The sequence below is a fragment of the Onychomys torridus genome, chromosome 14 (assembly GCF_903995425.1).
Source record: "Onychomys torridus chromosome 14, mOncTor1.1, whole genome shotgun sequence".
NCBI lineage: Eukaryota > Metazoa > Chordata > Mammalia > Rodentia > Cricetidae > Onychomys > Onychomys torridus.
This window is the reverse complement of record NC_050456.1, coordinates 21,697,599-21,724,251: the sequence shown is the minus strand read 5'-3', so window position 1 is coordinate 21,724,251 and position 26,653 is coordinate 21,697,599. Positions and strand designations below refer to the sequence as shown.

General features: G+C 42.6%; 1 protein-coding gene across 2 annotated transcripts in view; it reads right to left on the bottom strand.

Annotated features, from left to right (window-relative positions):
* The window catches only part of Akap6 (A-kinase anchoring protein 6), a 432,518-nt gene extending 410,483 nt beyond the window's left edge, over positions 1-22,035 (bottom strand). For both annotated transcript variants that reach the window (XM_036205359.1, XM_036205360.1), the window contains exon 1: positions 21,833-22,035. The gene's annotated coding sequence lies outside the window, so the exon portion shown is untranslated. The remainder of the gene's footprint in view (positions 1-21,832) is intronic.
* Between the last annotated feature and the right edge of the window lie 4,618 nt (positions 22,036-26,653).

Here is a 26,653-nt window from a genome sequence, read left to right as displayed (position 1 = left end):
AGTGTTCACCAGCTGAGTTATTGTTACACAAGAAGCCTCCATCCATCCAAGGCTGGTCCCTGAGCCAATCCTAGTTTTGAGTTCAGCCTGCCAGCTGTTGTTTCTCCAGACTCCTCTGCACCTGGGACCTCAGCACGTATCTGCCCCGATAGAAACTTACAGCAGAGCTCTGAGGCCAATCAGTCGCAGGATGATTTATCTTTACCAATCCTGGTAACCATTGAAAATACAGCCTGCATGATCTCCGGAACTTACTCAGTGGGAGTCTCTGGCTGGCCCAGGCATCTTCCACCTGTCCTACATCCCACAGTTTTCCTCCCTTCCTGCTCTTCCCTGGGGAATCCTACACACTGTTCTAGCTCCTAAGTAAACAAGTTCACCTACAACCAGTATTTGTTCCCTTGACTTCCCAGCTTTATGAAATCGGGGCTTTCCTCTTACCCTTGAAATTTACACCAGAATGCGCCTGGAGAAAACTGCTCTTGTCTCCCTGTATTCCTAGACCTCACCCCACACACAGGTAGGAGGTCAAATATAGAGTGAAATATAAAGAAAACAAAATATACTCAAATTATTTTGGATCCCAAACTTCATCCTTGATAAGAAAACACAGTTTCCTTTTTAACCAGGATGCAAAGGTTCCTGCCATCCTATGCTGAACATCAATCTCAGGAGTCACATACAAATGGGGATTCTGAATTCTAGATCAAGAAGGTATAAGATATGGCAAGGATCAAATCCTGGCTGTCTGATGTACTTCTAAACTTCATACTTGGGAATCTGTCCCAGAGTTGCAGAATGGGGCATGGAGAGCTTCTGTAGGATAGCCTCCCTGGAAACATACCTAATGCACTGATGCTTTAGAGCTCTGGAGGCTACAGTGCTCTTAGGTGCCTGGTGTCGATGCTGTAGTGAGCACTTGTCCAAGATGTGGCTTTGGGTCACTTGGATGTGCTGAAAGTCACCTCCTCCAAGCCTTTACTAAAGCACGGCTGGTACTTTTGTTTAATCTGAAAACCTTTACCGCCTTTCAAAACATAACTAATCAGTCACAAAACCACCTATCATGAAAGATGCAAGTAGAATCCTTGGCTAGGCTGGCCGGTTACACATTACACAAAACCACTTCTAAGGTACCAAAGGTTTGCATGGTTATCAGTGAAGTTTCCCAGAAGATGGCAGGAACGTGCATCATTCTAATAGATCAGTCTGCTAGGGCAGTTCCTAGACGTGGTGGTGAGGTATTTGGAGGAAGGAACATCTTTTCTTAATTTCTATGACAGTATCATATGAACTAGTAGCAGCCATGTCTAATTATCCACTGTAAGGTCATTTCCCATTCACTATTCAGTGATTTTGTTTTTTTAAAAAATGTTATTGAGCCAAAGTCTTGTTACATAGCCCAGACTGGACTCAAATTTGTAATCCTCCTGTGGAGTGCTGGAATTATAAATGTGTTTCATCAAACCTGATCTTCTAATCTCTGAATTCATGTGTTATCACTCCACAGTAAGAACCCACAAATATTCTTAAACTTTTGATCATTTACCTTAGAGTTGCTATAAATATAACCTCAGTTCAAATAAACATTTATCAATTTGGAAAAATAGCAATAACACACAAAGCAATAATCTATCTAAAACAGTACATTAAAATGTCACAGTTTATTCAAAACAGTTTCAAAGTGTGTACAGTTTCTCTCTTCTGTACTACAGCAGCTCCATGACCTGGTTCCTTCAGTAGAAAAGTCCAATGACATTACACAGCAATGTTAAAATGTTACCCTCAATTTATAATGGAAGAGATTAATTTGCTCTCAGCCTCTAAAATGGATTAATTTGCATTAATTGCCTATTAGTAATTTCTCAGTAATATTAAATATGTCAACAAATACTTCTTGGAAATAATGGCTATATAAATAGTCTCTATCATTGAGGGAGTTAATACGTAAATGAATAAAATGCAACATTTTTCAGCAAGAACTTAAGACTTTGGTGAGAAAAGAAAAATATATAATGGTAATTCAATGTAACATGGTCCTTATTAGAAGCATATTAGGTTCAAATATGGAGGGAGGGAGGGAGGGGGAGGGAGGGAGGGAGGGAGGGAGGAAGAAGAGAAAGGAAGCAAGTCAAAGACTATATGTGAAGCATCTACAACCTTCCTCAGAGGAAGCACCTTGGTCCAGTCTTGAGAGATGAGTAAGAATTAGCAAGTGGACAGAGCTAAGGTTCAAGAAGCCTGTGTGGAGACTCAGGACTTGAAAAATCAAAAGACATGCAGGAAGATACACACGTGTATATACTGTCAAAGCAAGTTGTATCCGCAAAGGGTACAGAGAGTGGAGGATTTGGCAAAGAAGGTGATAGGAGATAGAGGCCATGATGTTACCTGTGGATGGGCTTTTCATAACATGTCAACCTGCAGGCAAGAGGGTGATCACTGAATGTCTCAGAACAGTTCTGCTCAGATTCAGAGCAGAATGGCTCTTCAGAGTGATCATTCCAAGAGCTTTGTGGAAGGTGTATAGAAGGGGGTCACACTAGGAGTTAGCCATGGAGACGAGAAAGCCCTAAGAGAAAGAAGCGTAGGGTGACTGAAGACATTCAGGGCATGATCTCTGGCATCCAGGCTAAGGACAAAGCTGAGACCTGGGGATGCGGATGGTAATATTAAGCGCTGGCAGAGAGGACAGCCCCATGCAAAGGTGTAGCCCCATGCTGTGGAGTTCTTGGACTCCTGACAGTGTCGCCAATAGAATTCAGAAGGTCACAGAACTTAAGTGTGTGAAAAATTACAACCTTGTATTCACTAACTGAAATGTCCCCCAATAATTTCAATTATAAATACAGAAAACACACCCCAGACGTATTAGTAATGCCTGTGCTCACCAGAATAAATCACATCTCAGTTCTTAAGCGTATCCTGAGAGCACATTTATCCTAATTACTGCTTACAGTTATAGTAGTTATTAGACCTATCACAGGACCTAGTTATTTAGTGTATTAATTTAAGAAAGAGAGAGGGGGAGGGAGGAAAGGAAGGAAGGAAGGAAGGAAGGAAGGAAGGAAGGAAGGAAGGAAGGAAGGAAGAACACACCACGGCATGACACTAACACCATAAACCCATGCTTGTGTGTGGAGGTAGAAAGGTAGAATATTTGGGGCCAGGCTGGGTTACATAGCAAGATCCTGTCTCAAAACCAAACAAACAAATAACAGTAACAAAAATAAAATCAGCAGAACGTAGTTTAGCTAGTCATCATGACTCAAAACAAACCTCTAATCCCAGCTCCTGGGAGACTGAGGTAGAAGACTGAAGTGAGTTTCAGGCCGTTCTGTACCAAGATTCTGTCAAAATATTACAATACAAAACTAAAATAACAACGGTCAAAGCATCCGCTGCTGCATCACAATTTTCAGAACTGTTTACACGGCTACATCTCAGTACCATTATATGTATTTTGTTAGATGTCTTTAAAAACAGTATCCAGAAAAGGGACCAATGACTTTCCCCTCCCACCAGAGAGTCTGTGTATATTTCAAAAAGCCCAGGTTAGTATGAGAACAAAACCATCAGAAAACTTGGGACTCAAAGAAAGCAGGTGAAGAGAGAGCCAGGACAGTGCCACAGTAGGATTGGTGAGAACAGAGGTTTCTGAGGACAGAGCCCACAGAATTAGGAAATAATTACACAGAGACTGGACTCTCTCCTCAACTTACCAGTTATGATGTAGCTCAGCCAACAGTTCTCTGTACGCAGAGCTGACAGACACAAAAACACAGGCTGAAGGAGTATGAAGGAGCCCAGACTCCATGGAAAGAATGGAAGCAGTCCATAGAAAAGATGAGAAAAAAACAGTCAAGGGAGAGACCAACAGGTAGCAGGAAGTCGATGCCCCCCGCTGTCACTCCCCAGACTTTTTGGCTCGGCCTGACTTTAGGCTTGCATCCATTGCAGTTTTCCTGAACCAAGCTGACAGGTGCGTATGAGGAAGTTCGTTCCCTGAGACACAGAGGGCCACCAGGATGCTAAGTGGGTAAAATCAAATGCCCAGTCTCTGTGCTGACTTCAGTGAAAGCAGTCTCCATGCACCCGGATCCAGATCACTCCTGTGTAGGAGACGGCTTAGCAGACAGCAGAGTGTCCTACTCTGCCAGAAACATGCTGTTAGGAAAGAGAACTGGGAAAATATATGAAAGGCAGAATCAGGGGCAGGCTTTGGTTGTTTCTAACTTAGAAGAAATCTGGGTGTGTGTCTAGAGAGAGGAAGGAATCAAAGCAAGAGGAAAAGTTCAGGATGTAGATGAGCCTCGGGAGAATGGGCTCCATCTGAGCAGAAATAAGTTACAACTTCCCATGCCAGGCATTCACCACCCCAGACATCACTCTAAACACCCCCACGACCTGTAAATACTTTGAGTATTAAAACAACGATCTCTATTTCCCACACAGGGGAAGTAAAACCCAGCACATTTTAAGCAACTTGTCTAAGGACACAAAGCAACAGTAGCAGAGTACTGTTTGACAATATTTCACCTCTTTGTATAAGGCCCAGCACCAAAGACAAGTGCTCCAAATTGTTGCTTTGTACAAGAGAGACGAGGTAGGAGCTATGGAATAGGTTTCCATCACTTAGCTTCATTTTTTTTCCTACAGGGAAGTGCCAGTCATTGGCTGAAAAATGGGAATTGACAAAGGCAGAGCTCTGGCCCTAAAAGTCCTTCAAGTTTGTACAGGAACCCATGTCCACAGCTGAATAACTCTTTTAAAAAATTACATATTCTTATAAATTGAATATTCTTCAGAATATCATACACGCATACAATGAAATGTGATTATACATACCCCGCCCCATGAAACTCTTTACAGCTGCTACAACAGGGCCATGGAGAAGTGGGTAGGAGAGGTGAAGGAATTGGAGGAGAGAGTGCTGACCAGTATAAATGAGCCAAGCTCAGGTCCCAGCTGTGTTATGAAAATGAACGGCAATAAAGAAAATCAGCCAATGTGATGGCTCACGCCTGTAGTCCCAGCTCTCAGGAGGATGAAACAGGAGAATTACCATGTGTTCAAGGACAGGCTGTGCTACACAATAAGTTTGAGACCTAGGCTACAAAGTGAGACCGTGTCTCAAAACATCAGAGAAGAAAAAAAGTGTGAACAAAATCTGCAATTATTCTAATTCATGATGCCTATGGTTCTAAGCTGAGATAAACAAAGCTTATAATTCTTACCCTACCTAAGCCAGAAGTAATGTTATTAAATACATTGTTTCCATCAGTAACCACTTAAGCTCCGACCCATCTACAAAGTCAGTTGTCGGCAACCGACAATATTTCTACTTCCGTTTTTCTAAGTCTAAACTTTCCTTCTGAAGATGCGTGTACTTATGTACATAATTTAGAATTATTCTGTAATGAAGGTTTGTCTCTACTACTTACTTATGTATTCAATCACTTTTTATAATACAGTAACACTCGTGTGTATTATTTTATTCTTAAGTTATAACTCAACACTATATGTTTATGAACTTTGGGCAATACAATCCGTTTAGTTAGACTTCTTTTAGTTTACCTCCCCTCTGAAATGTCCATTCTTTCTCTTTGTTTTGTTTTGTTTCTGGATGTTTCCTTTTTCAAATTATAAAATGGTTATGTTTATCTTGAATTTTTCTTTATACTGGCTCTATAATTAGCCATTTCTCCAAAATGCCTTGTATCTTTTCATTGAAGAGCTGCGTAAAGAATCCACAATCTAGGTAGTATATTACTTCAACTAGCTTTAACATCTGTGTTGAGGATTTAAGGGAGTGTGTATGTAGCACCCCTTAACACTGAGCTTAATACATAATCACTCAGCAATTAGAAGAGTTTATTGTTGGCATGGCTATTGTTATACACACTTTTAATAAATTTGAGTGTTTCAAATCCTCATCCAAAATAGCACCCTGCTGGCCACAGCATCAAACCTTGATATGTCTACAGGTATTTCTGTATTTCTGAGGCTGACAACCACGTAAATCTAAGAAATAAAAATCCCTCCATCCCTAGCTCCATCCCTAGCCATAAGATACTTCACATTTTTCCCAAGCTACAAAATCAAAAGACTTCTGTGAGAAAGTTCTTCTCTGATTTTACAATTTTTAAGTCAAAATGAAACATTTTTGAAGAGCACTAAAAAACAAAACAAAACAAAAACCAAGCACTCACACATTCACATAAATTCACAACAAATTCAAATTCACATAAGGTCCAGATGGTGCACTTATGAATTTCTGCCCAAAATAGTTGTTGCTTTAAAACAGTGAAACATCTGTAGTGGATAGCCATCCCAGCTGGCCTGGAAGTTCCAACCCGCATTGAGGCTCTGGTAATGGTCACGCCCACAAGGCAGGGTGGAGGGGGAAGCGGAAGACCCAGGATCGAGAGGAGGTCTCTCTCTTGGTTCTGGGACGCTGGATGCAGGAGGTAGACAGAGCAGAGTTCTCCAGAGAACACCGCCGGACTGCGCCATACCTTTGCCAGACCCTACAACCTATCCCTTCATTGTAAGTTACCCCACAAAATAAACTTCCCTTTTAACTACGTGGAGTGGACTTAATAATTTCACCAATAAACATCATCTTTGGGGAAATGGGTACTGTCCTTCAGATATGTAAATAAGTCCTATTTTGTGAAACATGATGTGACTGTTCTTACAGGGTCATAGGCCACAAATAGACAACTGTAGCTGGAGAGCTTCTCTCCAGGTGCCACCAAGGCCCTGTGGTCCCACAACCCACTTATAAAATAATCACTCAGACGCTTATATTACTTATAAACTGTATGGCTGTGGCAGGCTTCTTGTTGTCTACTTCTTCTATCTTAAATTAACCCATTTCTATTCATCTATAACTTGCCACGTGGCTTGTGGCTTACCTGTACCTTACATCTCGCTTGTCATGGCGGCGACTGGCCGGTCTCTCCGCCTCAGTCTTCCACTTCCCAGAATTCTCCTCTCTGCTTGTCCCACCTATACTTCCTGCCTGGCTACTGGCCAATCAGCATTTTATTTATACAGAGTGATATCCACATCAGACAACCCCTTTCATGAATGAAAATAGAAAGGAAGATCTCCTACAACGGTAACTTGAAAGGTCTTTCTACCTCAGACATCCTGGTTGTGAGCATGGCTGCCAGGAATCTTCTAGAACAAAATCAGGTAAAAATCCTGGACGATCTGTGAGAAGGATGTTGGAACCAATGTACAGGCCTTAGGAAATGAGAATGGCACTGAGTAAAGGACACAGGGCACTTACAGCTTTGAAAGAATTATCTGAACTTTGTCATGTTCCTGGGTGGAGGACACTGAAAAAATCCTAGTCTATGTTGGGGAGTCTTAGGACCGGATGGCTTCACATGAATGTCTTACAGCTCCTGAAAAATGTATTCCAATTTTTCACTCAGGAAAGAATTATAAGAACCTATAAGCAAAGCCACCTTTGAGGTATTTTTTAAAAAGACCTCAGAATTCTGCTAGGAATTGTCCATCTTCTGGGAGAGGGGTACAGAAGAGACCACGTCAACAGAAGGCACAGAATCAATACCTTAAAACAAAATTACCAGTCGTTATTTTCTTGGGGATGTGCTTTGTGTGTACTCCAGCATGCATGTGTGGAAGTTAGGGGACAACCTGTGAGAGTTGGCTTTCTCCTCTCAGGGAGGTTCTAGGGATCAAATTTAGGTTGGTCTGATGGCTTAGGAGCAAGTGCCTTTCCCCTAGAAGTAGGTATGTGGTCAAATGTGTTAGTATTACGAGGATGAGAGTCATTTAGACCTATGTTGAGTTTTTATCCATCTTGTAAACCTCAATGTCTCTCATCTGGTCAGAGGTGGGTAAGAAACTTAAGCTGGTCTGATAAGATCTATAATTTACTTTAAGATAATTTAACATCATGTGATATGTATCCAATTAAATAGTTTCACTTCAAGGCAAACAATCTAAAAGGTAGAATAGTTTTCATTTGTTGAAATTGTGTATCTGTGCAGGCTAGCTAAAACAGTTTAAAAACGCTCATAAGAATAAACAGTGAGAGTTCTCTGAAGTCTTCACTGACAGCACCTTTTAGTGATGTCTTTGTCTCGGCCTGTGTCTCTGAACACTGGTTCAGCAGTTCTGATGGTGTGACATGGACAAAAGGGTGCCAACTCCTACTGCCAGGAAAGCTGTGGACATACAGTTGGAACCCCTGAAATGGACAGGCACGGTGGCCCACGCCTCTATTCACAACAGTTGGGAGCTAGAGTAGCATAATCGCTATGAGTTCAAGGCTATAGAGACCATGCAGTTAGGAAAAGGAAAGAACCATGAGAGCTCCTCAAGCCGACGAAACAGGAGGTATGGAATATGCGATGTCTGCTTTACTAGTGAATGCCAGTCTACTAAGTAAATACCTCTGTGGATGACAGGCTGGAATCTCAGGCTCTCACTCATTAAGCCTGGTGTAAAGGCTATGGAAGAATAACTACTACCACCTCAAATCTGGGGAGGGAGTGGCCATGGTTTCCAAAAGTAACCTGAAAATTATGCTATCAAATTGGCCTAAAGAAATTCTCAACCCCAATTCTTCATAACCCATGAGTTCCTATGAAGTTAAATGAAAAGTTCTCCGGGCAATTTTGTGCCTTGAATATGTGTACATCACCTCTGTGTCTGTTAAATGTTCACTATCATGTCTAAAACTGCAAAGCTAATCATACTTAAGTATACAACATAGTATAGGTATTGGCCTGTGTCAGAGAATAAATGCATACTTTTAAATGTGGGATTTCCCTTGGCAATATTATGAGCTTTAACTTTGATTTTTATTATTTACTAGGCCCCAATTTTTTATGGAAACATTTTCCTAAAACTAGAAACAAAATATAAGGAATACAAGATATTTATTTGTATTTTAAATAATCTTTTTAAATAGCAATTGCATGGAAAGCCTTTCCATATCCTCTTCAAGCCTCATCTCAAACACACTGTACACTCATTCTCCTTATACACTTTTATAATCTGTTACATAACACAGTGGATACTTGTACTTAATAATATTCTACATCCAACCAAATGGAACTCAGAATCATTCCTCAAAGCTTAGGTCAAATATCTACCCCATTAGACCCCAAACCCCAATAACTACAAATCCATGTACTTCACCATAACACTTTGTATATAGTAGAATTAATTAAATGAGTTTATATCTTTCTGACTATCCTGCTACTGTGTTGCTATGTGTTGTGTCCACAGTCACGGTCACTAGGCAGATGTCCAATGAATGCATGCTGAAATTCGATGGCTGTTCCATGCAGGAACTACACAGAAGCTCTTGGTCTTATCATTCTTCACACATCCAGATAGCTCCTGAAACACTATATCCTGGATGATGACAACAATGTGCAGGTGGATCATGGGACATTCCCTTAGGAAAGCAGGCATGAAGACAGCTGTTAGAACAGCCTTATGGGCTCCATGAGCAGCAGAAAAGACCCAGAACACAAGAGAGCTAGTCAAATTGCACCTGAGTTCCACGCAGGGCCACCTGTGAGTACCATTGTGCCAGAATCCTTACAGAACAGAACAGGCAGGTTTTTGTCAACAGTACTCCCAGCTGTGTGGGGGGACGGTACACATGTGTTTACAAGCTTGCCGTGAATAAGTAGTAACATATAATAAAAGAATTATTGCTTTATAAATTCATAAGTTATGAGGACAGAGTTTGAGAAATGAGCAAAGGCTTTTAAAGGGACCTGGGGCTTATGGGGTATGATGCCAGGCTCAATTCATAAGCAGAACCCGAGTTGTCTCCCCAGTTCCTCACTGTGTTGATTGTGTGATGCGTTTCCTGCCTGCTTGACAGAAAGAGTTGATGCTGGTACAATAGTCTGACCACTGATGACCCACAGGTCTGAAACTGAAACAGAAATTGTTCTAAAATGAGGACAAGGCTGTGGCCGGCTAGAAATAGTTCAGTCTCTACTGATCACTGCTGAGTATTTCCTGTACCCGCCTCCCAATCCCACACTATGCTAGGTATTTCATAAACATTGTTTCCAAGCTCCGCAGTGTTTGACAAAGCAGCTACTATAAAGCAAAGCAGGCCCTAAGAAGGCTGGGTGGGCAGCTAGCAGGTGGGTGGCCTAACCTCTAAATTCAGAAACCTGAGCTCACCAGTAGCTTGTCCATGTTCTTTAACAGAGCCTGTCTTCTGGTTCCTTAGAGAGGAATAAAAGTCGCTCCTTTGCTCTTTTCTGAACAGTACTGAGGACAGTGGCACGTTCCCCCTTTGAGTCAGGGTATAGTAACCACACACTAACTTTAGGGACACTTTGACCAGATACATTTGTAGTTCAAAATTGAAAATGTAACAAATCAATGGGGCTAAGATCTTCTGTTTAGCACAACCCCATCCAATGCTCATCATGTGCTCTTTCTCCCTCTTCTGCACCACAGTGCACTAACCACACCCGATCCTCAAGTTGTCCTGGATACATACTGTATCCAGGAAGCTGGGCAAGGTTCAGAAGCATCTAGACAGATCCTAGAGACAGGAGAGACTTCCATGAGACACTACCTAATTGTATCCAGTCTGTGGTTTAGACAAAGGGAAACCAAGAGATGAGCAAACCCAACCTAGTCCACTACACATTTTTTAAAAATTGTAGGGGGCTGGAGAGGTGGCTCAGAGGTTAAGGGCACTGATTGCTCTTCCAGAGGTCCTGAGTTCAATTCCCAGCAACCACATGGTGGCTCACAACCATCTGTAATGAGATCAGGTGCCCTCTTCTGGCCTGCAGTCATACATGCTGTATACATAATAAATAAATAAATAACACTGTATTATCATAAGTTCAACCTCACCAAACTTTCAGCAGAGGTCAGGTGAGGGCAAAGAAGGGTCTGGGTGCTGGAAATGACTCCTAATGTCTTCCTGGAGAGATGGGGACTGGGGACAACGTTTTCTTCCAGATAGAAAATTCAAAATGAACATGTGTAGCATGGGAATGACATTGAGGTATGCAGAATAGTCATGTCTAAAAAACTCAGAAAACTGGAGAAGTATAAATTTGACTCAAGGAAAAATTATCAGGGGCTAGAAATCTAAATTCATGAGTAAACATTTAACCTCACTAAGATATGTTAGCACAGTTTTTATAGAACAAAACTTGAAAACTATTTGTTACAGAAACACAAACTTTATGGTTTTAATGGAATTTTATTATTTAAAAAAAATGAAAAGAGAAAGATGCAGTAAATTTTGAGGTGCCAAGTAAATTTCAGAATCTGCTCCCGAAATAGTCACCTGAGGATGACGTAAAAGACAGCTTCACATTCCCCACAGAAATGTCTTTCGGAACCTTGTGCTAGTGGATGTGGCCCTGGCTCGTGCTAAAGGAAACACTCTTCTCAGGAACCAGCCCCTTCTTACAGCAACTTCTCCTCCAGTCTACTGAGAGCCGCTGGCTTCAGAGCTAAGCATTTATATATTGTGGCTCAGGAGTACTGTGGTGGTTACTAGTAACAGGTGCCCTTCTGTGAGCCGTGAACATTGCACACAGGCTTGCAAAGCAGGCTTGACCACTTCCATTTTTCAAATGAGGATGCTGAAGCTGGGCGAAGTTAAGTTACTTGCTGCATTCACAATGTCAGTAGCAGAAGAAACAGAACCCCACCCCAGACCCGCCTTCACCCAGGCCCTTTCACTATGTGCATTACTTCACTTGCTCTTTAAGAGCTGGTTTTCATCACTGACATGTAAAAAAAAAAAAAAAAAATGAAAAACTAATATTTTATGATAACAAATGATTTTATTGAACAACATCAAGTTGATAATTATTTGGCCATCTGACCACAAAAATGGGAATCCCATGTGGTTCAAACTGATGAAAGCAGTCACTCACATTTTATATAGATGTCTGGGACAGCAGTATGAGTTTATGGCCAATGGGTAGAGCAAGGAACCAAACATTTTATCCCGGTCACTAACTGAATGCATATGTTGTGGCTAAAAAGGACAAAAGGAATGAATCCTCAAGCTAGGGAAGCTAGGGGTGAGAACTCCTGTGAGGGAAAATAATTGGTTGGTTTAAATGAAACCGTATGTGTTGACTATGGGCTGGCAACTATGAAGTACTGGGAAATTCAAGCCAATGGCACACACAAAGTGAGAAAAAAATGACATATAAACACTATTGCCTAAATATTTGTTACGAAAACTTATATGCTGAAACCCTAACCCCCAAAGCAATGATATTAGCAAATGGAGCCAATTCAAAGCTCATTTTGGATCCCAATGAATAGGATTAGTGCCCATAATTCCCCACTATGGACACTTACTGCCCACCAAGTCTGCGGAACCTTGATCCTGGAGATCCGGCCTTCACACCTGTGAGGAATGAGTTTCTGTGATAAGCTACCTACTGTAGTATTACAACCATGTTCCTGGATTAAGGCAATACATGTAACTGTTTTCACCTACATGAGAGCAACAGGCACATTTAAAATATTGGAGCATGCTACTGAAAGTCAGAAGGTTAAACAATTAAAAGTCATGGAGAACCCTGCAAGTGAGATATAAAATATTTGAGGTAATAGAAAATAAAAAAAAAAATATTCAAGACCAAGGTTTGGTGAAGTTATCCCAACAAACACCAACGCTCTGCTTGCTCATTGCTACCAGTGTCTCCCTAATGATTCTGCATTTGAACACAGTAACATCCTTGGACACAGCGACCGGCCATGCTCCGGGCCACAGACGAGAGAAAATTCTCAGGTGGCCACTCAGCTATCTCACGACACGAGACTGAGAAAAGTCAACTTAAAATACACTTAACGTTTACTTTTTAAAAAACAAACTTAAGCCGGGCGGTGGTGGTGGTGCATGCCTTTAATCTGTGAGTTCAAGGCCAGCCTGAGCTACCAAGTGAGATCCAGGAAAGGCACAAAGCTACACAGAGAAACCCTGCCTCGAAAAACCAAAACAAACAAACAAACAAACAAACTTAAGGTTCACTTACAATCATAACTAAAAAGCACTTTGAACTTTCAATGTTCCTATTCAGAATGCTTTTCTAATGGCTGCAGGATAGTCTGTCTTTAAACAAAAACAAAAAAAACAAACAAACAAAAAAGACATTCTAAAAATAGTTTGCTGTTAAAATGGGTTCAATTTCAAGAAAAAAAAACAAAACACCTGCTCTTAAAGAAACACTTCAGAAGCATGACATTTAAAGCATGCCTTTCGAATAAAAATCATCAGTGGATATCTACTATTAAAAGATAGTCTGCCTCTAACTATAAGTAAGAGACATAGCTTCCTTAACTAGTTGCTTCATTTGTGAGGTTGCATGTTCTGGCAAACGGCTCCACCACCGCCTTTCTGTGCTTTTCTGCTTTTACCAGAGTGACCGTATTTATTTTCCTTAAGATATTTTTAACAGGGAAGCCTCTGCCAACCATGGCTTGCCACTCTCCCTGCTGCTTGCCTATATCGAAAGTTCTTTCAAAATTCACCAGCCAAACCAGCAAGCATATTTTTTAGCTAAGGATTCATAAATCAAAGGAGAATAAAAGACTGTGTTCCTAAAGGAACTTGAGATTCACCAGTCTGTCTGTCTCCTCATTGTGTGTGTGTGCAGGACCTGTCTTTTTACTCTCTCTCTCTCTCTCTCTCTCTCTCTCTCTCTCTCTCTCTCTCTCTGTGTGTGTGTGTGTGTGTGTGCATGTGTGTGTATGTGTATGTGCATGTGTGTGCTCCTGCATGAGTTTATATGCACCGGGTATGTTCAGGACCTCTCAGAGGCCCAATGGAGCATTGGATCCCCTGGAACTGGAGTTATAGGTGGTTGTGAGCCACCATCCATCAGTCATCTCTCTTCCCCCTCAATGTGTCTGTCAAATGAGCTACAGCACCCCAGCTCCTTCCCGGAAACCCCGAGGAGGAGGAGGAGGAGGCGGAGGCGCTGCTGCCCCCCCCCTCCACGCTATTCCCGTTTCTTTGTGACAAATAGATCAAAGGACATTAACCAAAACATAGAGGCTAGGATGACAAGGCAAAAACCCACAGGGTGAGATTTATCTCTTCTTGAGATGATTCTATCACTGTTTTCTTGGTCCTCGGTTTCTCTCTTTATTCCTTTTCGGTTTCATTTAAAACACATATGCTTAAAAATCTAATTACCAGGCCTGAGGGTATAGCAGAGAGCTAGAGTGCTCCCCTAGTACATGCGAGACCCTAAGTTTGATCCCCAGGATGGCAAAAACAAGACACAACCCTCCTTATATTCCATGCTAGGATAAGTTTAGACTTTTTTAAAAACCTGATTATCAGTTACTTTTATTTATTGCTAAGTTCCCATCTCAGTGTATGTCGATCTTTTATTAGCGCTCAGAACAATCACCGCTGCTTTACGGTTCTTTTTATTTTTACCTGTGTTTTCTCATTTACGTCTCTTATGGAGTAGCTGCCCTTCGGAAGCAAGTGTTTACAGTGTCTTAAAGCTACCACTCCAAGCCAGTGCCGAAGAAGCACGCATCTCCATGGCTTGCTATGCCTACCATCTTCTCACTTCCCTTATTTTTTAACTTTAAATAAAAACAGCAGGAAGGGGCTTTTATTGATCATTCTTGCCACACCTAAGTTCATTTTACATCTAGTCTTCTACCACATATGCCCCTCCTGGTTTAGCTATTAATAGTAGATGGGCTGCCTTCAGTAGTGATTAAAGGTATTCTTAAAGGGACATTCTCCTAAGTCACAGAAACATGGACATCAGATTAAACACAGCAGGGTCTGAACTATTAAAAGTGAAATGTGAACAGATGATTTCACAAGGGGCACAGCCGAGGAGCTGCAGCGTCGGGTTCTGCGCTGTGAGGACCATTGCTGTGTGGCTCTAAAGAGGGTCAAAGGTGGCGCAGAGATGAGGACCCAGAGGCTGCTGACCAGACCTGCGGGGTCCAGCTTAGGATTGTCCTAACACTGATAGGACTGTGGGCAGGGTGGAAACACACTGAGCACCAAGGATGGGGAAAACTGAGAGGACGCTAGAAAAAATGATGGTTTTGAGTGAACCAGTGAGTGCAGGCAATGAGTTGGTAAAAAGGCGTTTAATCAAGAAGTTAAATGTGGGAAGATGATCGGGCACCACAGGCATGTGGGAAGATGATCGGGCACTCACAGGCATACTGGTGTTACTTCATCACCATGCTTGTGCCCACTTCATCTCAGGTGTCAGAACAAACAAGAAGTAATCAGGACTGTTTGCAAGGTGAGCCCGGACAATGACACAGTGTTGACTCTGTGACATGCTCTCCAGGTAATATACATGTGTGGCCTTGAGATTGTCCTTGTTTTTGTTTTTTTATGTTTTCCCCCTTGGGCAGATGGTGGACATTTGATGCATTTGTTCATTGTTGACTACTGGTGAAATTATCTGAATTAAGCTGCTTTTCTGACTTATACAATGGTAGCCATGGTAAATATCAAGACTGTTATGGTATGCAGTTCTTGGGCTTCAGTTCTTAAGGAGAACTCTACCCTAAGGCTTCAAGAGACAGCAACCCCCCTTTGTAGATCCCTCATGCTTCTATTTATTCACATACTCAAAATAAAAAGAGAGAGACAGAGAGAAGAGAAAAGCTATCATTTTTCAATGTACCATCACTCAGGTACCATCATCATTCAAGGGACCATCACTCAGGTACCATCATTCAAAGGACCATCACCCATGTACCATCATCATTCAAGGGACCATCACCCATGTACCATCTCCCATGCCACTGCAATGACAGCTATTTGAATCTCTAGACTCACCACTGAACACAGCCCTTCCTCGTTGTCACAATGAGTAAGACTGCTTCCCTACCTTGAGGCCCAGAGCCAATCGCCAGAGTCTCATCACCACAAATAGCAACTGGATCTGGACTGTGGGATGTTAGAGAGGCAGAACTGAGAAAGGTTCATTACATTGACTGTAATTCCCTTTTTAATTAAAAAAAATATGAACTCTTCCTGCCGTAATAGAACCTCAAATCATAGGTCCCTGGCCTCCTGAGGGGAGGGACCGAGATGATGGGGGGAAGGGGGGTGGTAGAAAACATACCCAGGCAGCAGAAACATGTTGTGTAATTAGTTAAATGAGAGTTAAACAAAGAAGCCGATGAAAGCAACCAAGGAGGTAACAAAGGGCGAGAGAATTGATGTAAGCATGGGGCCAATAGGATGCTTAATTAGCTTGCTTTGCAGAGAGGATTTGATTTCTCCCCTGGAAGCGATGGTGGTGACACATAAACCTGGCCCCCCAAACATCATCAGCTATAATGGAATATGTCCCTGATTGCCTGTAAAAGCAATACCACTGATTTACCGGGCACACTGCTAGTGTCCTATGGGGGCGGGGGTCTTTGGCTCTGAGTTGTTTTCATAACAGTGATCTCTTAGCTTTAAAGTTCTAAAACCATGCCTGAACTGTCTCAGAGCTAGGGGATAAGAGAGCCTCAAACCCAAATGCCCACGGGGCACCTAAAGGTGTACCAAAGGGACCATAAAGAACTGACTGCAAAATTTACAGAGTCCAGTATACAATGGAAATGCAGATCCCCTTAGGTAGATATTATTAAGTTCCAAGATCCTAACAGCAAAGTATTAAGCCACATGTAGATTTGTCTAACTGCACAGGTTATGACATAAACTGCAAGCCACGTTCAGTTCCGGCACCAGCCGGTTTGAGAACTTGCTCTGGAAGTTCCACGAGCTTCTGCTAGTTCTCCACAAGACTCAAGCATACAGTTGCAAGATGGCCAAAAAGAATTTGGAGCATGCTTTGTGACCGGGGACCAGAGAAAAGCATAGTTGGTGGATTACAAGAGAAACGATCTCTTTTATATCCTCACCAAGTCTTAAAACCAAAACAAGGATTCAGATTCTAAGGGATACATGCTTCTGGAGGAGAAACCTTATGCCTCATTAATTCAGAATACCTAACGGTCAGACTCTCTGCACCAAGTCCTATAAAAGTGATATTCCTGTGAAAAGTGTTTCTGGTTACCAGCAAAGATGAGGGAGCTCTCAATTATTTTTGTTGGTTGGTTTGCTTTGGTTTGTTTTACTGCTTTGAAAAAAAGCCAAGGTGGATACATAAACGTTGCAATGGATTTAGTCTGGAATATTCCCAAAGGTTCTTATTTTAAGCACTCGGGACCCAACTGGTATCCCTGTTTGGGAAGGTGAGCCATGGGCATGTCTTTGATAATTATTCTTGTCTCTGGTTCCAATCCAGCGCTCAACTTTCTGCTCTGACAAGATGTGAGGAATGGCCCCCTAAATGTACATGGTCCTGTGTTATGATATCCCTGTTTTAAGAGACAATAGTCTCTGAATCCTTGAGGCAAAGCCTCGTCTTTGCTCAGGTGGGCGGTGGTGGCGCACGCCTTTAATCCCAGCACTTGGGAGGCAGAGCCAGGCAGATCTTTGTGAGTTTGAGGCCAGCCTGGTCTACAGAGCGAGATCCAGGAAAGGTGCAAAGCTACACAGAGAAACCCTGTCTCAAAAAACCAAAAAGAAACATCTGTGTAAATACATGGCTTTACATAAATTAGGATGATGTTATACTAACTAAGCCTTCTCATTTTAATTGCTATTTGTACGGCATGCTAGTATAAACACGTAAGGCTGGAGCCTTGCATGCACACACCTCCACTGGCCAACTACCTTTCCAGAATGCTATACCTAGAAGCCTGTCCAGGAAAAGAGTTTGTCGAGGTGAGAAATATTGCAATAGAAATTTTTATATCTCTCCTTAATTGATTTATCTTATACATTTCTTATTTTCTTAGGTCAGTTTTGTCAAATAAGACAGAAATATACTTTCTGAATTATTGCAATTATATTTCTCAGAATAGCTTATACTAATGTGACAATATTGGTCTTTTTGACACATGGCGAGATTCTAATCCATCCCAATGAGGAAAAACTGGCTATTATTCAATATAGTATGTTCATCTCCATATATGAACCATGTATGCATGGACAGCTATATAGCTATAGAGATTTCTATATTATTAGCACATGGAATCAAAGTAAACAGAAGCAACTTTTTTCAGTCTCTAGGTGAAAGGAATCACCCCAACAATTGTATCATCATCTCCCCTGCAGAATGCACTGTGTGTAGATGCTCCAACTACTTCCTAGCCAAACTCTCAACCCTGTTCCTCGTGCAGAAAAAGAACTTGTGCCTCCTTGGAGCAGAATAGGACAAAGGCTAACTTCTTCCCAGAACCTAGAAAAGGCTAATGCACCCAGTGGAATAATATTTCTAAGTAGTCATCCTTCCAGAATCAATATCAACGCTGTCAGTGTATGCATTAGCCTATACTTAAACAAAGAACAGCCCCTAGAGCCCTGTGATGATACTGGGAGTGGATGGCTAGGGACGGTCAAGATGATGCCGGGATGACTAGATTGGCTCTCCTCAAGCACGAGGCTTCCAGGATGTTACACAAGACTGTAATTCTTGTACTAGAATCACAGCACTCAACTTCAGCCACTCACTCTTCCAGCCAGTAAACCTTCGTTTTATTTCTTGATTCAAGAGGTAAATTCATATCAGACTTTCTAGCCTGTGAGAGAGCTTTGGCTTTTATTATTTGCCTGGTATTGGCAGCAAATGCAAATATCTCAAGATTAACAGAACACTACAGATCTGGCTAATAAGACCGGGACAACAAACTTGAATCACTAATGACTCAGGCAAGACCCACTTTTAGTGAGACTCCGTCATACCTGCTCACGTTCATGTAGCATTTGCCATGCTCAGCTCCAGCGACAGCACTGTGTCGAGCAAGGGTAGTGGCAAAGGACGGAGCCTCAGCTCCACATTACTTAAACTCCTATGGTCAGAGCAGGTATTCGCATCTGACCAAGATTCACGCTCATCTTTACAGTACACTGATCTGAGTGGAGTAGGCTGCATTCCACCTGGAAAACCTGATCTTCCGATCAGAATTAGGAGGGTGGGGCATGCGTGAGAAAGTAGAAATGATGAAGACAGTTAAGGTGTGGTAAAACTGGAGGGGCTGCAGAAAGAGGCATGCATAAGATCTGTGACTTCAGCCAGATGTCTAACCTAAGAACTGATTCTGTAAAATATGAATACCAGCGCCCAGTCTTATGAAGTGAGGCTGTTACTTTCTACCTCATAATGTCATCTGAAGAGCTAAAGAAGCTAATACACAAAGCTTGGTCCAGTAAAACTGATAAATAATGAGTTGAATAAATATTAGTTATAGTTGTTATTATGATGACTATTTTTACTACCCCCACTATGGCCTAGTTATCTGGAAAGAATTATTAAATTCATCATAACTTTGTAATTCGGTAACAAAATCCATAAACTAATAGCAGAGAAGAGATTAGCTGCTTGTGTAACACAGACTAAACTTGGCCACATAGTCAACGTGGCTTTGAAAACATTCCAGTCATGACGCACAACAAAATACTTGAAAAATCTAGAAAATTTTACTGAGGCACCAATAAATCCAGCCATGGAACAGTTTCTCCCTCCCTCCCCCATACACACACACACACACACCATCCCTTGGGGATATATTAAAGCTACAGCAACTGAAATAGCCTTCGCTGGTAATTAAGACACAGCTAATCAGAGTGCAAGCCAGGCTGTGGCCCTCGAAGAAACAGAACACCCGGGTGACAGCTCCCGCTATCAAGGCTTTGTTCTCCTGGAGCAAAAAGCACAAAAGCATAAAGTTGAGGAACTGTAGCCGCACGCTGTGGGGGCTGGGAGGATGACAGGCTGGTCTGCCCCGGGCGGATGTTCACTAGCAACTGTGCAGCAGCCCGCACCCGCCAGTGCCCTTCCCCACCCTCAGAGCATGACTTCACTTTTCAAACCCTGCCCCTTAAGGAGTCTGGTGGCCTCTGTGACTTCCAGTAATTGTACACATCACCCACGATGATGCAGCTGAAAGCACCGGTGGACAAAAGAGGTCAGAATTAAGTCACGAGACAGCCCGTTAAAACACGGCCTGGAGTTAGTTATTTTGTCACAACTAGCAATGTATGTTACCAAACAGGTCCTTTTCTCGGTGCTTGCTGTTGGGAGCAGTACCTCAGAGGGATTCCGACGGGTGCGGGCCATGGTGCCCAGACTGGGACTTCAGTCACCGGGCACAATTTCCCTTCCCCCATCACCATCCACTCCTCCCTTTCACCTTAGAGCTTCTGGCTCGAGTGTTCACACCCAGCAGCCCCAGTGGAGCTTTCTGCTCACACTCTGCGTCATAAAAAGAAAAAAAAAAAAGCAGGCAGTGAACATCCATGCTCCTAAGTGCTTGGGAGAAAGCCAGACTGAGTTGACCTCTTCCATTCCATACAGCTGTATGCCAGTCAGTCATACACGCCTCAAAGCCTGGGGCCAGCATGTGTGTGGTGTGGGATATTAAAACGCAAGCTCTCCCACTCAAGCTAGCGCCTAATGGGACTGATATGCTCAACTCCACAGGAAAAAAAAAATCAATCCAAGCTGGCTAGAGATGTTGCTGTTCCTGCTTCTTGTGATGTCTCTGTTTCCGGCTCCATCAACAATCTACACTAAACGAAAAGGAACACAAGGGTGCTATTCTTTCCAGTAAGACTCTCTAAATAAGAACTGTGAATGGGACCACACTGAAACACAAGACCACTCCCTGACTGTAAGCGGGTAGACTGATCAGCTGAACTGACATGGGCCTTGTTTTCCTCCCCCAGTAGCCATCAGTTGCACCAGGGAGATCCATTTCATTTCCCAAAACAAAAGGCGATATACACTGTTCCCTACTGGCCTCTTAGACTTGCTTTTAGAAAATAATACAAGTTAAGACGCTTAAAGGCGAGCTCTGGGTTAAATGTAAACAATGCATGTTTATGGTTGAGTACTCAGGGTCCAGTTCCAAAATTGAGTTGACGTTCTGAGTGCAGAGATTTGCATTCCTAACAAGTATTAAGGACCCTGACATTTATGCATCACACCAGTTTGGGGCTAAAGTTAAGCAAGAGACAGCAATACCACCAGCCTTTCCAGAGTCCCTTGACTGGTTATCCTTGACTATAACTGCCGCAGAGAGATGTGTTCCTCTCGCAGTAACAAACCAGCCTGCTAACAACTCCAGCTACAGCCTCTTAACTATGGAGGACATGAATTAAAGACATTCTGTACAAATCAAAGGACATAAACAATTTCATCTGGTTTCAGTCTTTATGCTTTTAATAGATTCTTTCTTGAACATGCAAGAGAATCCCTTCCACATGGTAGTTATGTCAAATGCTTATTCAGCGCTCATTCCTCGCTGTGTGAAGAACCTGAAACCCAATGGAGGTAAATTCTGAATTCCATTCTGCAAGTCACTAAATATTTCATAAATCACAGAGGCAAATGGGACCAATTAGCCCTGCCCCATAAAAAAGAAACATATCTTTACAATGTTAAAATACCATGAACTACACATTTTAGAGCTTATGGAGGCTTTTGCAATAGAAAATTATCCTCTGATTATTATTTTTTTTAATCCAGGAGAACACTAAATATAACAGGCGGAGATGGCGTAAGAAATCTTTACACTTTGATTCTTACATGATGCTTACAGGCCTTTGTCTTAATACAGCAGCCTGAAAACAGAATTAGGCAAAACAACCCTCCTTTCTCCGATCCCTTTTAAACAGACAACATCCCCCCCATCTCTGCCTTAGCAGACGCCCCCGACTAGCCAACAAAACAGCCATGCAATTAAGGCCTGGGCATTTAACACTCACCATCTCCTGCTCCCGGCGTCTTCTTTTGATGTTTACAGCACATCTGTAGGATGCAATACTAGGAGATGCCTTGTTTGACCTGCTGCATGATGCTGTGACATCAGTTCAGATGATGCAGCTCATTATGGGAAAGACTGCTGTTGCTATGGCAACTGGGATGTGCTAGGAATCCTTGCTGCATTTCCAGTGGAGCCTGAGACAATACGGAAGCTCTGTAAGAAACAGACAATATGCAAAATCTAGTCCAAAGGAAGAGGGTTCCTCATTGGACTAAAATCTGTTGAGTTTAAAAGGGGCTTTCCTAGAGGAATTTGGGGGGGAAAAAACTAAAATCACCTCTTTATTTGTTGCTACAGATCTAGAGAATAAAGATGGGAGTGGAATGTACAATTCAGCACTAAAAAAATACAAACTCATATTCATGCTTCCCTATCAGGCGATTTGATCATTTCTTCTCTCTGGCTAGTGACAATACCTCTTTAAAAGTTACTAAAAAGGAGTTTTAGTTCCTGTTCAAAGACCAAAAGAACAAAGCAGGGAAGGAAAAAAAAAAAAAACAATTTAAAATGTAATAAACAGCTGGCCAAGTGAACCTGATTCTCAAGAATGTAGACTAATAATTCTCAAAACATGGGCCAATCCTCAGCCAGCCAAGCCTGCCTTGATGGTGTGCCCTGATGGACAGCAACCCACAGAACCTGCAGCTGCAGAACTCAGCTGCCAACCGAACCTTCAGGGGCAGTGGGAAGGGGTTCGAGTCTAGGGACTCTTCCCTTGTCTGACAGAGAACTCCTCCCATTCACAGGCAAAAATGCAAGTACCTTTGGGGGTTTAAACACAGAACAAGTGGAAGACCTGTAGAAATCTCTTGTCAGGGCCACTCCCAACACTGGGATTTGTTGTTCTCTGGATACAGTAAGACTGCCTACCCTAGAGACCACTCCCTCCCCTCCCCCACTGGGCACATTAAAACAAGACTCAAGAAGGGATTTCTCCGGTTAGTCAAAGAAAAGGAAATCCAAAGTAATTGCTTATTTCCACTCTGAAGCATTAACAAACATCATGTTGAGACACTGAAGGAACTAAGCATGGGACCAGCGGCCCATCTCTCGTCTATTTCATACTTGCAGACCACTGACAGAGAAAGGCAGGATCAAACTGACCTACAGCTGTTCCATCTTTACAACTCGGAGAAACAGCAACATCCTGAAAACCCAATATCTAATGAAGCAGTTGTATTGCCCCTCCTCGCTGAGATTTTGAACAGCCCTGTTAATCAGAAGCCTGGAGGGTGGGGCTGGGGAGACAGAAGGAACTAAGGCAGTCTCTCTGGAAAGAGAAACTGATCAAATGCACGAGGGGAGCCAAGATCCTAGCAGGGTGCACCAGCAGCCTTGCACAGAACAGCCCTGCCTTGGACGTGAAGCCACGATTGTTCTCACATTCCCTAATCAGAAAGAAGGAAGGGAAAAGCAGGAGGAGAAACTGTCTCCACACTCAGCAGTGCAGCAGAGCTTGACTCCCTTGTCTTAGACCACACAGCGTACATGTACACAGAGAGAGAGAGAGAGAGACAGACAGACAGACAGACAGACAGACAGACTGACTAGCATGGAGCCCCTGCAGAGCCAAGAGCACTGACCTGGGGCTCAGACAATCCACCTGAGATGCTATTTCCCCCTAGAGTTCCTGGGTGCTGCTGCCCAATCCAGTAACCTCTCTGGGGCTCAGGGGTTTCATCTGAGGGAGGATGGTTTGCTAATACTATTAAAAATGCTCCTTTGATGATACAGAGCAAAGCTGGACTGCCTTCATGGATGGGGCTGGGGGAATAAGAAGCCCAGAGTCAAGACTCTTGGGCCCTTCTTACCACAATTACTAACCCTGTGTGCTATAGAGTTCTACAGGCCTCTCTGAAGAACTCCTGGGCCTATACACACACACACACACATATAGACACACACAGACACACACACACACACACACACACACACACATACACACACACAGACACACATACACTACACACACACACACACACACACACATACACACACACCACATACACACACACACAGACACACACACCACACACACACACACATAGACACACACAGACACACACACACACACACACACACACACACACACACACAAACCACACACACACACACACAGACACACACACTCACAGACACACACACACACACACACACACACACACACACACACACACACACACACACACACACACACAAATGTGTGAAAGCCATAGAGCTAGAACCAGATTAGTCTTTCCAGAGAAGAAATCTCAAGGTCCCATAAAGAGAAGAGAACAGGCTAACAAATGGACAGATAAACGATAATGTCATTTTATCCAGTCATAAGGAGAATGAAATTATGTCATTTGCAGGAAAATGGGCAGAACTACAGATTATGACATTAAGCAAAATAAACTAGCCAAAGATAGACAAATTCACATTGTCTTTTATTCACAGAATATGTATGATATATAAATATATTATATATGCTATACTTATACATATGACATGTTTGTATATGATATATGATACATTTCACACCTGAATACATTTTTCTGTCCACAGTTCCAGGCATGGTAGGAAAGAATAGATAGAACAATAAATCTGATACCAGGTCAGATTTTTAAAATCCTAGACTAGCTGAACAGTAGCTCACAAGTTGACCCAGTTGGCTAAAATTGATGACCATTTTTAGTAGAAGCAAGCCATAACGTATGTCCTTGCTTTGTGAAAGGGCCTATGATGGTTCACTCAGGACGTCCCTGTGGCCTTTGCTCTGCTGCTCACCTCCTAGGGTTGTTTTTGAAGATTATATATGGTATATAAGGTATATAATCATGTCTTAGTGTTCTATGGCTGTGAAGAAACACCAGGTCTGTGGAAGCTCTCATAAAAGAAAGCATTCAGTTGGGCTTGCTTACAGTTTCAGAGGTTTGGCCCATTATCGTGGCAGGGAACATGGGAACACATAGGCAGACATGTTGCTGGAGAAGCTCCTGACTACATCTGGCTCCACAGTCAGCAGTGCTGTGGGATGATCATTTTGTATACTGTGAGGATGTCATTTTTAATCTCATCTGCCTAAGGCACCATCTGATTGGTTGAATAAAGAGCTGAACTTCCCATAGCTAGGTAGGAAATGATAGATGGGATTTCCAGGGAGACAGAGGAACTCAGGGGAAGAATCTGAGAGGCAGGGATTCATCAGCCAAACATGGAGGAAGTAGTAAGCAGAGGTGATGAGCTACATGGGAGAATGTGGCTTAATAGAAATGGATTAATTTAAGTTTTAAGAGCTAGTTGGGAACAAGCCCAAGCTAAGGCTAAGCTTTCATACTTTAAAATAAGTTTCTATGTCATTATTTGGGAGCTGGTGGTCCAAAGAAAGACCCGTTACACAGCAGGAAGAGAGAGACGCTGGGCCTGGCATAGGCTTTTGAAACCTCAAAGGCCACCCCCAGTAACACACTTCCTCAAACAAGGCTGTACCTACTCTAACAAGGCCACACCTCCTAGTCTCTCTCAGACAGCACCACTCCCTGACAATCAAGCACTCAAATATATGAGCCCATGGAGACCATTCTGACTCAAACTCCCACATTCTACTCCTTGGCCCCATAGGCTTATAGCCATATCATAATGCAAAAAAAAAAAAAAATGCATTCGGTCCAAATTTAAAAGTCCCCATAGTTTTTCAGTCTCAAGACTGCTTCAAAGTCTTCAAAGTCTAAAGTCTCTTCTGAGACTCAAGGAAAGCTCTTAACTGTAACCCCTGTAAAATTAAAATCTAAAAGCAGATCACATACTTCATACTTCCAACATACAATGGCATAGAATATACATTATCATTTCCAAAGGGAGGAAAGGGAGCACAGTGAGGAAATACTGGACCAAAACAAGACCAAACTCCACACTCTGCATCTCCATGTCTGGTGTCAAAGTGCTCTTCAGATCTCCAACTCCTTTTGACTTTGTTGACTGCAGCACACTTCTCTTCATTGGGTTGGTTCCACACCCAGTCTGCAGCTCTCCTTGGCAGGTATCCCACAACTCTGGCATCTCCATCTTGGGGTCTCCAGGGCGATCCAGGCTTCACATTGACAGCCGGCTTCATGCAATAGCCACTCTGGACCTCCATGCAGGGACATCCCTGACACACACCTGAGCTCAGCAGCTTTCCTTAGTCATTTGGGGGGACTCCATAACCCCTTTCTTGTATCCTTGACTCTAAAGCCAGAACCACATGGCTTGGCTAAAACTGCCTTGTTTTTCGGCTTGCTGGGGCTGGAATTTGGTCCATTTGTTCAAATATATTTTCACCAGCTTTCTGTTTGCTTTCCTTCACTGCTTCGCTTTTCTCCAGTTTCTTTTCACAAGTTGGATGCTTAGCGGGGTGGAGTCTTGCCCTGAGTTCTCCACTCTCTTCATTCTGTTTAACACCAGCCTTTTAAAAGACTTTTTATCTCCTTGAGCACTAGGCTTAGCTCCATTAGACTTCCTGGTGCTCTTTTTTTCTTCAAACTATACATTTTGTATTTTTTCATCAAATTGCTCCTTTTCATTAAAGATATGAATGAGATTGGTGGTGGTGCACGCCTTTAGTCCAAGTAGAGGCAGAGGCAGGCAGATACCTGTGAGTTCAAGGCCAGCCTGGTCTACAGATCAAGTCCCAAGACAGGCTCCAAAGCTACAAAGAGAAGCCCTGTCTCGGAAAGAAAAAAAAAAAAATTGGCAACTACTTGGAATCTCCTCTGCCAATGCCATTAACCCCAAACTCTTC